The sequence below is a fragment of the Oryctolagus cuniculus genome, chromosome 2 (genome assembly GCF_964237555.1).
Source record: "Oryctolagus cuniculus chromosome 2, mOryCun1.1, whole genome shotgun sequence".
Lineage (NCBI taxonomy): Eukaryota > Metazoa > Chordata > Mammalia > Lagomorpha > Leporidae > Oryctolagus > Oryctolagus cuniculus.
The window spans coordinates 156579691-156596397 of record NC_091433.1 but is presented as its reverse complement, the minus strand read 5'-3'; the positions used below and the strand labels follow the sequence as shown (position 1 = coordinate 156596397).

The following is a 16707-nucleotide window of genomic DNA, read 5'->3' as shown; positions in this document are numbered from 1 at the left end:
GGAGACCAGGAGAAGCACCTGGCTCCTGCCATCGGATCAGCGCGGGTATGCCGGCCACAGCACGCCGGCTGCAGTGCGCCGGCCGCAGCGGCCATTGGAGGGTGAACCAATGGCAAAAGGAAGACCTTTCTCTCGGTCTCTCTCTCTCGCTGTCCATTCTGCCTGTAAAAAAAATAAAAATAAAAATAAAAATAAAAAAAATTACACATACAGGGGCCAGCACTGTGATGTAGCAGGTAAAGCTGCCACCTGCAGAGCCAGCAACCCAAATGGGTGCCAGTTCAAGTCCCAGCTGCTCCACTTCCAATCCAGCTCCCTGCTGATGGCCTGGAAAAGCAGTGGAGGATTGTGCAAGTCCTTGGACCCCTGCACCCATGTGGGAGACCTGGATGAAGCTTCTGGCTCCTGGCTTTAGCCTGGCCCAGCCCTGGCTGTTGCAGCCATCTGGGGACCTTTCTCTTTCTGTCTCTCCTGCTCTCCCTCTATAACTCTGCTTTTCAAATAAATAAATAAATCTTGAAAAAAATTATATACATACATTATCTGAATTTTAAAATAGTGATTGCTAGAAGCTGGGAAGGGTTGGGGAAGAGGGCTGGGAGCAGGTTGGACAATGGATACTGAAACACAGTAGGTGAACTGAACAAGGCCTAGTGTTTTACAGCACTATACATTATATATACATTATATACTACATTATAACTATGCTCATGATCATGTAAACATATCCTGTATAAAGACCTGGAAGAGGGGCCAGCGCCATGGCTCACTTGGTTAATCCTCCACCTGCAGTGCCGGCATCCCATATGGGCACCAGGTTCTAGTCCCAACTGCTCCTCTTCCAGTCCAGCTCTCTGCTGTGGCCCGGTAAGGCAGTGGAGGATGGCCCAAGTGCTTGGTCCCTGCACCCGCGTGGGAAACCAGGAGGAAGCATCTGGCTCCTGGCTTCGGATCAGCACAGTGCCACCCTTGGCGGCCATTTGGGGAGTGAAGCAATGGAGTGAAGACCTTTCTCTCTGTCTCTCTCTCACTGTCAATAACTCTACCTGGCAAAAAAAAAAAAAAAAAACTGGAAGAGAGAAGCTGCTAAGCTCCAAACCCAAAGAAAATACCAGGAAATGGAAAGGCTAGTTTCGTGGTGTGGTCAACTATGTATATGTGTTCAAAAGTTTCACTGTTCCCTTAAAAATGTGCACGTACTACATGTTAATGCGTAGTTTTTTAACAGTGTAGTGAGCATAGTATTTGGCTTGGCAGTGAGCACATACATTAGCCATTATTGTAATTATTATACTAGTCCCACCCACGTACTGTATGGAACTCACAGCTAATCTTGACATCACAACCCCAAGCCTCAGCGTTAGGAGTAACTCCCCTAAATATGAGTACATAGCAAAGCAAAGTGCTTCCAAAAGTTCACAGGAGCTGGAAGTGAAAGAGAAATGTATTTGGGTGCAAAAGTTTTGACAGCTATGCATAGTCTTTCCAGAATCCATATTTTCCATGAACTTTTTGAAGATCCATTGTGCGCAAGGATTTCAAATTTTTTTTTTTGCACCCAAAGAAGCTTCACATTTCATTCCATTTTTTATAACCTTTTCTGAAATACCTTCCCGTGGCTCTAGGGCTGCTTTTTGTATAGTTACTTACTGGAAACTTCTTGTTGCTTAACTGTTCTGTTGTCTACATACAGGACTCTGAAGTCGGACAGCCTCGGGTTGAAATTCCAGACCAGAGATGTCTGATCTTGGGAAGGTCCCTTCATCTCTCTTGGTTTCTGTTTCCTCACCTGTAAGATGTTTATACTAATACCTTCCTCAAAGAATGTGGCCCAGTCCTAGCTGCTGTCCAGGTCATAGATACTGTTTTGCTTCTTGGTTGTCACCATTGTCTTTCTCTAAACGAGGTGCTCCCCGTGGCTCAGTCTTTCTGTTTGCGCTGGAGACTCTGGGCGGGAGTGGTACTTTAGACATGGAGGAGGCAGAGGCTACATATGAGGATGTGCACAGTACTAGGAAAACGTCTTACAGCACAGAAATGCATCTCTGTAGGTGAGAGTGTTCTGCCGTTGACTGGGCAGTGCGAAAGGGGATGGTGTTACTTCCTCGCCCGCCCCATGTCCAGGCCATGTCACCCTGGCCAGGCTTAGCTTTTGAATAGAGAGAGACCTGTGTGATGAAGACAGCAGGGACAACAAGACAAGAACCCCTCTTTCTCATTCCCCATATCAACCTGAAAATCCTGCAGGAGTGCCAGCTGCTTACTCCTGGCTGTTGTGAGAGCCCTAGATGGGTGACTATGCTTCATCTCTGTGGTTTTCAAGAATGTTCTAGATCTTTCTAGTTTATTCATGTTCCTTATTTTTTCTCCTGTGTTGTTGCTTCTTGAGTCTGCAGTTTGGGCCTAATGGGAATGAATCACTGCTCTCTCTTCATTCCTCAGAAACAGTTTTAATGTCTGAGCACTCCCAGGCTGGCCTTTGGACCCAGAAGAACAAGGAGAAGTCCATTTACAGAAGAGTCTGTAGTGCTTGGCTCTGGTTCATACCAGTGGCGGATATGTGCAGCGCTAGGCCTGCCCTAAGAGGAAATCTGTGTGTCTGTCTGAGTTTCCTGTGGCTGGGGGCTTTGTTGATGGTTTTTCTGAGTCAAGGCTGCAATCTTCCCAGAGGCCAGGCATCATCTCACCAACAGGACTGGAAACAACATTGACCTCCCAGAGCCCAAGATTTCTATCCTATCCTCCAGAGAGCCCCTTGGCAATGCCTGGGATTCAGTGAAAATTTCAACATGGCATGGGTTTCTTTTAAAAACTCTGTGTGTGTGTGTGTGTGTGTGTGTGTGTGTGTGTAGTAACTTAGAACAATTATCTGGATTGCTAAAGCCAAGAAGAAGGAGAAAAAGGTAGGCTTGGAAAAAAAAAAAAAAAGGAAAGCATTTGAGACCTTCATGATATCTGTCAGGATTCCTCTTCCCAAGATGATGCATTCTGGAAGATCCCAGGAAATCCTGTCCCGTTGGCATGGGCTGCTCAGGAAGTGCAGAGACAGTTCCGCCAAGGCCACCCACTCGTCCTGAGGGCCCCTCCCCAAGAGCCAAGCCACTGGGAAAGAGCCCATTGCGACTTTCCTCTGGGCTCACAGTATATGGTCCAAGTCTCCGTTCTAGGCACTGGCAGGTTCTGTTTGAATCGGGTGACAGGTCAGACAACTTGTCAACTATCCACAGCAGAGCAAAGATTCTGAGCTCCCTGGTCACCTGGAACCCTCGGCCCTCAGCCTGGTGTGCTTCCCCAGGGCCCATTCCCAGAGGCTGTCTCATCTCCCCAGGTTCCGGTGTGTGCTGTTGGCCAGAGTCACAGTGCACACAAGGGAAATGCAAATCCCCAGTGAAAAGTTCCCACCCACTCTGTCTTGCCCAGAGATGTGGGCCCCAGGCGCTGGCTGGGAGAACCAACAGAGGGCTGTGACGAACCCAGAAGCCCCATTTCCTTGCGGGTTCCCCAGCACCCTCCAGCAGGGACCCCTTTATTGTCTCAGGGTGAGCTTGTGAGTTGACAGCGTCAGACCATGGATGGGCGACACATCCCTGCGTGATGAGGCCAGGTTTTAGAAATATCTCCGAGCACACCAGTACTTGCTTCAAAGCTACCAAGTGCTTTTGGTGGGTTTGTCTGAATTCTAAATCAGTGTTTTAGATGGGAGTAGGGTTTAGAGCTATAATTAGAACAGGCTTCTTTCCCCTCTGTAATTATCACCCCATGGCAGCCGGGACCCTGGGAACGGGGCTCCGAGAGAGTGTTCCCACCACTTGCCACCTCTGGAGGACTTTCTTTCACCCCTCTAGAGGACTCCTCGTCCCTTTTTTTCCTTTTCGGCAAAATACACACAAACCTGATTCTTCACTATTAGGCCTTTGTGGTTTCTGTCAAGCAGGGCCTGGAGTCACAGAGGGGAAAAGCGCTTCCTTTGTAATGTTACAGGGCAAGAGGACTGGGAGGAGATGCCCCCAAAGGTGAATGAGCATGTCCCCAGTGGCTTGTAGGGTCTGGGGGTGTGGGCAGGGCAGAGGGGCTGCCTCAGTCTTGCCATGATTCACTTCTGTTGGTCTGGACTTCCTGACTCGATCATTAGCCCTTGGAGGAAAGGGACCATGGCCTCTCCTGTGTCTTCCAAGGTGCCCCTAGGGCTGTGCAGGAGGTAAGCCTCTGTGAAGGAGGTGACACTGTCCTCCGTGGTGAGGACTGTCAGATGCGACCTGCTTTTCAGAACTTCTCAGTGGTGTGCACAGGGAGGCGGTGGAGGGTACCTAAGCCGGGTGCAGCTATGGTCCTCAGGATTCTAACCCAAAAACACCCCCACAATGGGTAAATGTCACCTGGCCACTGTCGTCCTGGTTTCCAGTAAGATAAGATGATCAAGAAAAAACGCAAGAGGAGATTGGACAGCTGCTGATTCCTTGGAGCTGCTGATTCCTCGGAGCAATTATGAAATGAGGAGAAAACAGGGTTATCCTGAGTGTACAGCGACTTCAAAAAGCTCGTGGAAGAGGAATTCAAAGATAAGCTTCCCTTGGTACAAAACATTTTGAAATCCATGCAGGTTTTTCATAATGCATATTTTCCATGAACTATTTGAAGACCTTGCCTGTGGGTGTTCCTTCTTCCCTCATCCGGCGCCACCCTTACTCTCTTGTCCTTAACTGAAATCAAATGGGGCACGTTAAAGGTGGGAGTTTGGTCTGTGCTGACAACAGGACCACCCCCATAGCCCCCACTTGCTTCTTGGTCCACATACTTATTCCCACTCTCCACTGTGTTGGGCCAAAGATGCTAATTCAATCATCACAAACAATGCTGTTTCTCAGAAGGCTTCTATACAAAGAAAAAAAACCTCCTTGAAAGGATGAATGGAGAAAAGGGGGGAGTAAAAGCACTTTGGTCTGAAGTTAGGGGAAGGCATGAGGAGTAGCAAATGAGAAGTGCTCTACAGTGGTGAGGGGTAGAGAGAAGAAAACAACCTGGGAAAGCCGGAAGACTTTTCACTTGGTGAAGCTAAAGAATTCGGTGGTGGTTTTTCTTGCTGTTGCTTAAAGGCAAGCCAGCAGTAACCAACCTTCTAGGTCGTAATTCACATGAAAAAGAACATGAAGCAAAAAAATGTATCTTTAATAGCCAAGAACCCTATATGAAGTTAAGCTATGAGAAAACCATCAAAAGTGCTCTAAGATCTGCCAGATTCGCTCTTCCAGAAAGGAGTGAGGGCATCAGGGGAGTTTCTCGACTTTGCCATAAGGAAGTAGACTGATTATTAAAGCAAACAAACCAGAGTGTACGCATCCAAGTGAGTACTGCCATCCCTTCTAAGAGTTTTCTCACAGACTTTATTCTCAGGGCAAAAACACTGCTTTTTAAAAAATATTTCTGTAATTCCTTCTCAAGGTTTTTGTGTGAATAGTCTGTCTTGTGGCTAATAGCCCTACTTTGCAAGTAAATCTGATTTCTGAAAATCATTTTATATTTAACAAATACCATATTGAGATAAGGAAGAAAGCTTGATTTTTCTGAGTGACTTTGAAATGGTGGATTCTGAGGGAAATTGTAGATGGGTCTCTGGAGAGTCCAACATATAGCCAGCCTAGGTCCTAGGTGCACCTGTGGCTCAGACACCTGGTGGTCCTGGCTCCATCTGTGGATGGTAGTCCAGTTCTTTTTCCCTAAGACCCTCAATTTGCTCATCAAAAACCTGGGATAGTTATAATACCTGCCTCATGTGACTGTCGTGAATATTAAATAAGGCAATGCTTGAAAAACCCTTAGGAAGGGCTTAGTAATTATTTATGATTATCATTCCCTTTTAATACCTTAATGTGGAGCTGGTATGTGGTAGGTAACCCCTAACTACGCGTGTACGTCTCTTGCTTACAAAGCTGCAGTTAGATGTGAAGTTTCAACTTGAAAGTGCACTTGTATTTGAAGAGTGGGGTCATCCAAGGTGATTATAGAAGGACTCAAAAAGCATTTATAATCCCCAGGCCCATGAAGCGATTCCAGAATGGCATTTGTTTAGCTCTAAGAGTCTGTGAAATCTCGATGGTGGATTACATAAAACAATAGGATTAATATGAACAAGAAAAACATGTTGATAAGTGGCATGAATAATTGAAGAAGAAACCATCAGAGCCAAGTCCCCTTGGAGGAAGAGCTTAGAGGACAGACTTGTGGACTCCTCCGCGGGGTTGACTCCTCTGTGGGCTGGATGTTTGAAATGATGACATCATCGTGTAATTGACTGTGAGAAGTATCCCCAGGAGGAAACTTACCCAAACTTGCACCTGCAGAGGGGAGGGGGCACTTGGGAAACTGAGGGACAAGGTGGAGAAACTGCCCAAAGTTGGCCAAGACCTTGTCCCTTATTCATCACAATCTCAATTTGGTAAAGGTGTTCACAGCTTTTCAGAAGGTTTGAACAGAGAGCTGTGAAAACCCCCCATTGACTGCAACAACCAATGTGACCTGCTATTATAAGCAAAGTGTTAAAATTATTTTCAAAGTGCAGAAACACCATAGAGTACACCTTTCATGGAAAGCTTTCAAGGAACAAAAATAAAAATGGAGATAAAACTAGTATTCGATTAATTAACTTCAGTAAGGAGCCTCGTAATGCTTTCTTGTAACCACAGAAGACAAAGGCAGAGGAAATGGATGTAAGTGAAAGCAGAGAGGGAAGATGAGGCACGAGGAAGAAGACCGTGCTGCTGTTCTCGGGATGGGCGTCAGAGCCACGGTCCCTAGCAATGGGCCAGAGTAACTGGAATCTCGAAGTTCAGCATTGACCTCCCCAAAGGCAGAGCAGGAACATGGACCCCAGGGAGCCTGGGAACTTCTCAGAAAGGCAGACCCCTGACCCAGACCCTCTCATTCCACCAACCTGCAGCAGATGGAGCGAAAGTCTCACTCTGGGACCGGGGAGACTGAGTGGGATGGGAGGAGAGGGGAAGCCTGGGGACTTGCCCCTGCAGGAGGAGGACTTTTCCTGCCTCTGCTCCTTGCAACCATGGAATCAACACGCCAAAATTAGCAGAGCTAAGTAGGCAGATTTGTGGGTTTACAGGCATAATTGGTCCTGTTTTTCTCTAGTCTTGACCTAACTGGAGTTCACCGGGTATGTAATGGAAAAAAAACAACCCGCTTGATATAAAAATACAGGAAATGCCTGCAATCACTGCTGATTACAGGAGCAGCTTGCCTTCTGTTATTTTTGTGGAGGGGAAAAAAGGAGGGAGGGGGTTGTTAGGAGTTGAGTTTTTTCTTCTCTCTCTCTCTCTCTCTTTTTTTTTTTTTTTTTTTTTTTTTTTTTTTTTTTTTCCTTTCCTAAACAGTAGAAGCAGCTTGGGCTACCAGCTCTCTTTAGGACATTCTTTACTCTAGCAACATGATGTCACTTAATCTCGGCAAATGAGGGGGAAGGAAGACAACGTTTAAATTGGTATCATAAGTGAAATTCCTGTGAGTATCAAATACATTCAGAGGGCTCCCGGGATGACTTACTGGCCTTGGAGGGGCTGGTGTTTTCTAGATTCCTCTCATTTCTGATCTCTCTGGGCTGAGCAGGATGCATTTAGTTTATAACATAATGACTCATGTTGCAGGGTGGTTTGCTTTAGAGCTGGGAAAGGTAACACTGTTTCCAGCAATTTATTTCCCAGAAACCATTGCTGCTTAGTAACTGCAGAGACAGCCTCAGCCTTGACTGCGAAACACTTTGTTCCAACAGCTTAGCAAGACCACACTGGTTCTTAGTGCCATTCATTGAGCGTATCTAAATCTTTTTTTTTTTTTCCTTTGCATCAAGAGTCTCAAATCCTGTTGCTGATATGTAGATAGAACTACTGAAACTTGTAGTAATAACGTGTCTCTTAAAATGTCACCTGAGAATTTATTGGATTCTCTGGCTTTCTGTGCATATCACACTGGGGCTTTGCAGCCAGGAGGCCACCCGGGCACCCTTAGGAGATGCTGTGCTCTGCCTGCTAAGGCCTGAGCTCCCTTTGTTCATAGGCCCAAGGGATGCTGCTATCCTGGGTGATAGGGACTCAGTTCCCCAGGTTAGCTTAAAAAAAAAAAAAAAAAAAAAAAAAAAACACGGAATCTGGTTCTTAAGTGGGCAGTGTTGTCTAAGAGGAAAGTGCCGAATCGGGTTTGGACATTCATCAGCCATGGCTGCTGCTCCTCCCTGATGAGAGCAGGTGAGGCTGGCACAGGGCTTCCCAATCCCCGGGGGTGACCTTGCCGTGGCCCCCAGGAACAGTTAGCACATCTGGGGACATCTGGGGTTGTTGCAACTTGCAGAGGAAAGACAGCAGTAGGTTGGGAGCACCTAAAGGGTGGAGCCCACCAGTGCTGCCACACATTCTGCAGTGCCCAGGGCAGCGCCCCAACAAAGCACTGCCCAGCCTCAGCGGCATCCACGTTTCTGAGGCTGAGAATCCCTGCTCTAAGCTTCTGTGGTTGCGACTCTGAGGCGTGGGGAGGTGCCGCGTCAGCAGAGCCCTCACTAGGGCAGGCAGGCTTCTGCAGATGTCTCTGTAGTGTTGAGTCGCCAGAGTCGCCAATTTTTCAGATCCTGCGGATATCAGATGGAATGGGTGAAGGTGCTGTGAGCTCTTTTGAAGTCAAGAAAAGGTACAAGAGAAAGGCTTCCATCTGTCATCTCATTCCCTTCTGTACCGTTTACCTTCTCAAATTGTATTGAACTTTAAGGTATCACCAAAAAGATAATCTGTTCCTACTGTGAAAACCAGAACGGTCCAAATGGACGCCTCTCTCCTTACTCAGGTATTATCAGTTTCCCACTGTTTGCAATCCTTATGACTATGTGCCACTTGACCTACATGATCAGAAAGACTATTAAAAAAAAAAAAACAGCCTGAACCATAAAATTTATTGTTTAAGAAAGCTTGGTATCCTTTGCGATGCTTGGCTCTATTCCCAAAATAAAAGCCATTTTTCTATAGATAACCAGTTTCAAACAACACAGTTATTTAAAAAAAAATCACTTTACTATCATAACTCAGTTTAATCAGAATATATTCACCTCAGCCACCATTTCAGCATCTTTTATGGGCAGGTTCATGCCACTACTGATCTGGTGTTCTTCAGATTGAAAGGATCAAGCATTGACCGGTACGCCATTTTCGTGTCTACCCTGGTGCACCCATTGTCAAGTACACTTTGCATTGTTCATGGCCCCTTGGAGCCAGACTGCCTTGAACATTTTATGACATGAGATCAGCCTGAGGAGACACAGTCCCCAAGTTCAGGGATGGACTCCACCCCACACACTGAGAAGAATCTCCTAGCCTTGAGATGCTATAGGCACCTCTAGGGAATTTTTAGGACCTGGCCTATAGGAATGGCTAAGAAACATTCATGAGAAATTTTGATTTGGGGTGGGAATTTAAGCCGAGCAGTTAAGATGCTATTTAAAATGCCCATGTCCCACATCAGAGTACGTGGGATCAATATCCATGGTTTCCAGACTGTAGCTTCCTGCCTATGCAGCCCCGGGAGACAGTGGTGATGGCCCAAGTAACTGAGTCCCTGCCACCCACATAGGAGACGATATTGATTTTCTGGCTCCTTGCTTTAGCCTGGAACATTCTCGACATTTTGAGACTTGGAGGGTGAACCAGTAGATGGATTATTTGTTCTTGTTTTTTCTCTCTCTCCCCTATCCCACTCCCTTCCACTCTCTCTCTACCTCTTTAATAAAAATAAAAAAGAAATCATCTCTCAAATAAATGAGATTGAGGAAAAAGGTGTAGAGGAATGAAGGGAAATAAGAAACCATAACAATGGAAAATTGAGGTTGTTCATTAACCAAAAAAAATGTCTGGACTGATACTTACCAATTTCAAAACACTGAGCCTTTATCCCACGTCAGTGAACACCTTTGGATTGAAAATAGGCCTGCATGACCTCTTGGCATCATACACCTGAACATGTGCCAGAATGTTCTCATGCACGCCTGGTACGGGAGCTGGGGTCTGGTCCTGAAACCAGCGCAGCACTGTTCTCCTTGCATTCTGCTCACTTGTTGAGAGAGCCTCTCTAGAGCAGGGTTTGTAGGCAATTGAAAAGGAACTGAGGAGCCACTGCTGTGGCCTCGTGGGTAAAGCCACTGCCTGTAGTGCTGGCATCCCATATGGTTGCCAGTTCAAGACCCAGCCATTCCACTTCCAATCCAGCTCTCTGCTATGACCTGGGAAAGCAGTGGAAGATGGCCCAAGTCCTTGGGGCCCTGCACGTGAGAGACCTGGAAGAAGCTCCCAGCTCCTGGCTTTGGATTGGCACAGCTCTGGCCATTGAGTCCATCTGGGGAGTGAACCAGCAAATGGAATCCCTCCCTCCTTCCTTCCCTCCCCCCCTCCTCTGTAATTCTGCCTTTCAAATAAATAAATAAATAAATAAATCTTAAAAAAAAAAAAAAAGGAACTGATAAGGCCAAGGGAGAAGCCATTTCCGTTCACCTCCCACCCTGTTTTTTTTTTTCTTCCTTCCTTCCACTCCTCTTTTCCTGCCCTCTTCCCTTTTCTTTCTTTTTTCCAATGGAGATACAATAGGCCTAGAGTAGCATACCGTTCTGGGCTCTTGATGAATTTTCGCATGAATAGACACTAGTGCAACCCAGGCCAAGATGGAGAATGTTCCCAGCTCCCCAGCAGGCTCCCACAGGCCCATTGCAATCAGTGCCACCCCTGCTCCCAGAGGAGGAAAGCACCATTCTGACCCTAGATAAACGCTACGTTCAAGTCTCTCTAAAGCTGACCTTGGAGATGAAATTCCCTAAATAGCCTTCACTGTCTTCCTTTGTCCTTGCTCCGATCTAGGTTGAACTATGAAGCGATGCCCTCACTTTGGTAACTGCTAATACCATTTATAGAGGGGTTCACTGGGTTTGGCAAGAAGTGTTTTCTGTAAATTCTCTCATAGACCCTCACAAACACAGGCTGTGAGGCTGATAGTGTTGGCTCCATGTTACAGATGAAGAAACTCAGGATTCCAGTTGTGTCAGGAGGCAGAGTTCCAACGGCCAGGGCTCAGAGCTGGCTTAGAACTAACTGGCTGTTTTCTCTAGCGTCCGTAAGCGTTTGTCTGCTTTGTAGTTAGGAGGGTCCCCATGAGCCCAGCTCACCTTTCACATAAATTCAGTTCTGTCCTTCCTAGTACAGTTTGAGAAATGATTCTAGAAAATACTGCCAGACCGCTTTGCCATTCACTGTGGCAGTATCACCAGCCCATGGCCGCGGTTTCTGAAGCCTCGCTCGGGTATGTATGCTTAGACTTTATGAAGAAAGTTTACAGAGGCTCTCTGGCAGAACTGTAAATACAAGGAAAGGAGGGCCTTTACAAAGGAAAGCCCTGGGGTCTACACACTGCTTAAAGGAAACCGAGAATAAAGAGATAAGCAAATCACACCCTTGGCTTTAACTGTTACCTCCAATTGTGCGACAATAACTAGGAAGTAGGCTGAAATGAAGATCAATGAGATAATGAGAATAAAAGAATTTGGGGGCAGTAGAAAGCACTGCACAAAAGTAAGGAATTTTATTTTCTGAGGGAATGAGTGGCTTGGCCTCTTTACTCTTGCAATCCCCAAGAATTCTGCTCTGTATCCCATAGGTCAAAAGCCAGTGTGGTGGGTTTTACATTCTTTTGTATCTTACTCCTTCCTCAACCCTCCTGAGTGTGTGGTATAATGGTCAGTGCCTCTTCAAACAAAAAGAAGTCCAGTTGCCAACAGTAAATGAAGGAAACAAATGTTTATGTGGCAAGTAACTGACCGAAGGGAAGTGGTATGGTTTGCATGTGGTTTGTCCCTGGAGGGCGCGTGTTCTGGAAGTTGGGGCTGTGATGTGGCAGGATTAAGGGGCGCAAAACCTTTAAGACAAGATTGGGGAAATCTTTTTTCTACTGGGGTCATTTGGATATTTACAACATCACTCATGGATCATACAAAATCATTGATTTAGAAGTTAACCTGTAATAGATGTATTGAATTTCAGGCACCGCCTGTGGTTGCTGTGGCAGGGCCAGACCAACTGATTTCGTAAGCCAGACATTCCCCGCTGCTGCTTTAAGAGGTGGAGTCTGGCAAGAGGTGATTTGGTCACTTGGGGCCACATCCTCAGAAGAGATGGTTCTTCCAGAACCCTGCTTCCTTTTCAAGTGACCCAGACCAGCCCCACTCCACTCTCTGGCTGCTTGTCTTGCCATATAATCTCTCTGTCCTGGACACTCTCCTACCCTCGTGCCAACCATCATGAACTGACACAGCCAGGGGGCCCTCACCAGAGCTGGTGACTCACTTAACTTTCACCCTCTAAAACTCTGAGCATCTTTTGTTTTTGAGTTACCCAGCCTTGAGTATTTTGTTGTGACCACAAAAAGCAAACTAATACAAGGAGAAAACTCAAGGCAGTGCTGAGTTCAAATGATTAGCAGTTGTCAAATGATGTCCCCTAGGCCTGGGAGTCTGAAAAGTGACTTTAAAATGTTTGCTTGTTTACAAGGAGATACTAGTGTGGAGCCCTCAGCACTCTTCTTATTTCCAGTGTTAATGGCAGTGTTGCTTTCTCAGACACAATGAGGAATGTGAATAGACATCTATACAAAGTTCCCTTTAAAGAATAGTTCAGTCTAATCAACTGAAATCACTATAAACACGTTCTCTTCTTGGTCAACCGCCTTGACTCTGCCTATAACTTTATGGTCATTCCCCAGCTAGAGCCCTCTATGTATGTTAAAAATTATCCTATGCATTCATGGCTCTGCTTGTTTTTAGACTTCTGGGTGGAGGAAAGAGATCCCATTCTTTACCCAACACTTCGCTTGCTCATCTGTCTTTGACAAACTAAGTCATCAGGGACGAGCAGTGACTGTCACAGCTCTCTGATCTCCTGCTATTTCTAGCAAAGATCCCTGCACGGTGAACATGAACCATGGTAGAGGCGGTGGTGCTGTATGGTCACAGGGAATCAAGTAGTGCTAAACAATTAAAAATAATTTCTCCACTAGCAACATCCACTTAATTACTGAGTATGGTGTGTCTTGAAAGCAAATTTTATCATACAGTTCAGTCTTGGAGAAGGGATACATCACTGTGGCACAAAGAAGACACTTTGGTGGTCGTTGGCAGTGGTGTCCTGTCTACTTCGGTCAGTCACCAGTACTTTCTCCCTACAGCAGTTTCTCAAGATTTTTTTCACAGTTACAATCAAACTAAATTAAATTCCCTTTTTCCAAAGTTTATATGGAAAGGAAATTGGAATTAAATGATATTTGAAATTATATTTAAATGTCATCAGAAATGTTTTGGGGAATGGTATTTGGGAAGATGCATTTCTGGTCAGCACTATGGTTTATCCCTTCTTAAGAATGATCGAAATTCTGATAGAGGGCATATTGGGTAAAGCCACCATCTGCAGTGCCAGCATCCCATATGGGCTTCAAGTCCTGGCTGCTCCACTTCCAATCCAGCTCTCTGCTATGGCCTGGGAAAGCAGTAGAAGATGGCCCAAGTCCTTGGGTCCCTGCGCCCATGTGTGAGACATGGAAGAAGCTCCTAATTCCTGGTTTCAGATTGGCCCTGCTCTGGCTATTGCCTCCATCTGGGGAGTGAACCAGCAGGTAGAAGACCTCTCTCTCTCTCTCTCTCTCTCTCTCTCTCTCTCTCTGCCTCTCTGTAACTCTGCCTTTCAAATAAATAAATAAACCTTAAAGTTCTGATAGAAAGGAAAAATAGGTATTATCCCTGTTATGTGCTTGAGAAAAAAGACAGGTTTGTTTCCAACATGCTGTGTTTCTCTAGAATGTTCTTTAGAACCAGTTGATAACACTGAGTTTTTGCAGACATTTTAGGTTATGGTGACTCAAAGTTTGAGATCATGGGGATCAGTTTATCTGGAAAAAAAGAACCTTCTGAAGTTGACATATGGACCAAAGATGGGTTGTCACATCATGGCTTCCTGCAGATGATTGAGTGTGCATCATGAGGGGACTGAACTGGCCATCCCCTTCATGTAAGCAAATACAGCTGATTAGAGTTTTTCCACTTTTCAATATCTTTGACTATAGTTCCCTTCTCCTAAATTCACCCATGCCAATAAATACATTAGTTTTTGAAAATTAACAATATAGAGAGATTAGTGGGTACATAAGGGAGGACCCTCTAAGGAAAACAAGTGTTTAGCCTATGATAGTGAGTCATTCATAATTCACTTGAGGATTAAATAAGCATGAAAACCAAAATCCATCCCATACACAATCGCTACAGTACAAAATGGAGTGTGAACCCAAATCCACTCATACATGCCTCCATTGTTTCTAAGTGAAGGGCCTGTTTAAAGTGATTAGAAGTGACTTGAGACAAGTTAATCTGAGCGAACGGCGTGGCAGACGTAAGCGGCAGGGTTGGCACTGCCAAGCCAGGTACTAACACCCCACCCAGCAGGTCGGTTCTTGTCGCGTGCGTTCAGACAGCGTTGCTTAGTCAGCTTGGCATCAAAGCTATGGCACAGGTAACAAACGCTAAGTTTCCCGAAGAACATTACCTAATGGAACTTTCTTTGGTAATAGTCCAGGGGCCTGCTGGCTTGGAAGCAGAGATCTCTCCGGGTGGCTTTCAGTCCTTATGTTCATACTTAGTCGCCCAGCAGATATTTACTTACTTATTTCTAACAATAAACACCTTGATTGCACGAGGGAGGACTTATTTACCCTTCCAGGTCTTGATTTTCCCCAGACGGAACTCCAGCTCCTTGCCCTCCAGCACACGGCCATCTGCTTGGCCCCGCTGGCCTGGGCTTGATGGAAGGCGTGCCAGGAGCTTGCCCTGCTGGAACCACTCCTCCCAAAGACTGCTGATTTGGCCATTCTTTTTCCTTTCATCATATTTCTTCTGCATTTCCTTGATAAGTTTTTGTTTAACATCTCTTCCTTCTTGAGCGTCAGCTTGGACCCCTTCTCGCAGCCCAGGGGCACTGCCCAGGGCGACTCGCACCACTGGCGGTATGGCATGCTGTCAGTAAGCCCCATGCTGTTCTTCCCCAGGGCCTTGGTGCCACCTGCTCGTTATCAGAGGCACCATAGACAACATCTGGGATCCTTGTGCAAGCACAGCACTTGGAGCCCCAGGAGAAGTCCCCCCATCCAGCCTCAGGGCACAATGCCTTGTTGCCTCCTCTCCCCAGGATTGTGTGTCTGATGCCGACTTCAGTCTTGGCAGCCATGTGGCTGAGCTCCCACTCTGCTTCTTATGGTAGGACTTTCCCTTGCCTGCACTCTGGTGGTGCTTTTGCCAATTGGCACGGGTGATGCCCATGGCTCGGCACTGGCCAGAAAGAGCCATGAGATGCTTAAGCGCCTGCTGCATCCTGGGGACTGTGCAAGGTGCTGAGGGGATAGAGTGGTGAGCCAGGCTTGGTCCCTTTCACCCCTTCCCTCAATGCATAATGGGATCTTTCATATTTCCTCTTCATGAATACTAGGGCAGGGAAGGTACTCCTTAGGAAGGGGCCAGGAAAGCTCCCTGCAGGGAGCCACGAGAGTTGGCCAATGAAGAGAGAGGGGAAGAGTGTCACAGGCGAGGGTGCAGGTGCAGGTCATGCAAGAGCCCAGAAGGGAATATGCATGCCTTTTATTTGATGTTAATGCATACTTCAACATGTATTTCCTATTTTCATGTCAGGTTGAAAGCCTTTTCCTGGTCATGCTTCTTTCTCAGACTTCTGTGTCTCCCCATGGCCCTTGCACAGAGCCTGGTGTACTCTGTGTGTACGGGAGGAGTTTGACAGAAGGGAATTCCCACCCCTCTTCTCTCGATCCACGCTGGGATCCAGTCCAGACACAGTCCCTCTCAGAGTGGGGGAGTGACAGCTGGGCAGAGCTGAGGCCAGTCAGCGTGGGGGCAGGAAAGGGGCCTGAGGAAGGGTGGGGGTGAGAGGAGGACAGGCTCTGACAGCAAAGAATCGCCTCAGTGAGTTCAGTGCGCCTCCTCGGCCCTCTGCCCCTAGAGAGCTCCCTTGCAGTACGGGTGTTGCTGAGCATCCAGGTGTGAGTGAGCGCCGTGTTAAACCTCCAGACCCTAACCTAGGGATGGAGGGAGTTCACGGGAAGAGAAAGGTTTGCGGGTCAGAAAGCTGACAGGTTGGGGGCTCCCCAAACAACTCCACCGCCCGAGTTCCGAGCCTGTTCAGCTTCCGGGTTTGTTCATTTCAAAACTGCTGATCCCTGCCCTTCAATGATTTGTCATTGATATTCTTCTCACATGTCACTAAATTCTTGGATTGATTCCTGCAGGTCTTAATAATCTGCCTAATATTTTCTCTTATTTTGAAGTGGAGTAGAAACAGCTGTGCAGACTTGTTTTTAAGTAGAAGATCATATCCTATGCCAACATCTGCCTCTGACCTCTCAGCCGGTGTCCACGGGTCATGTCTATGTACACTGAGAAGCTAGCATTTGCCCTAGTCCTGTCTTGGAGCAGGCAGGCATTACGCACTTGGCAATGCTGGTCATGCTGCCCTTGACTGCTTTTCTCAGTACTGGTCTCTGCTTCCAGCCAGTACTGTGCACATTGCAGGCGATCGGCAGGTGTCAGCCAGCAGGGCCCCTTCACTTTCAAATACACTGGCAGGTGGAGGATGG

At 46.6% G+C, this 16707-nt stretch overlaps 1 protein-coding gene, 1 long non-coding RNA gene and 1 pseudogene across 4 annotated transcripts in view; 1 reads left to right on the top strand and 2 right to left on the bottom strand.

Annotated features, from left to right (window-relative positions):
- Window positions 1-16707, top strand: part of PRKCE (protein kinase C epsilon) — a 502363-nt gene that overhangs the window by 437699 nt on the left and 47957 nt on the right.
- The window catches only part of LOC138848632 (uncharacterized), a 33133-nt gene continuing 16698 nt past the window's right edge, over window positions 273-16707 (bottom strand). Inside the window, exon 2 of the long non-coding RNA XR_011386659.1 lies at window positions 273-8623. This is a non-coding gene — a long non-coding RNA (uncharacterized lncRNA). The remainder of the gene's footprint in view (window positions 8624-16707) is intronic.
- Window positions 7537-16707, bottom strand: part of LOC138848631 (small ribosomal subunit protein eS8 pseudogene) — a 13304-nt pseudogene continuing 4133 nt past the window's right edge.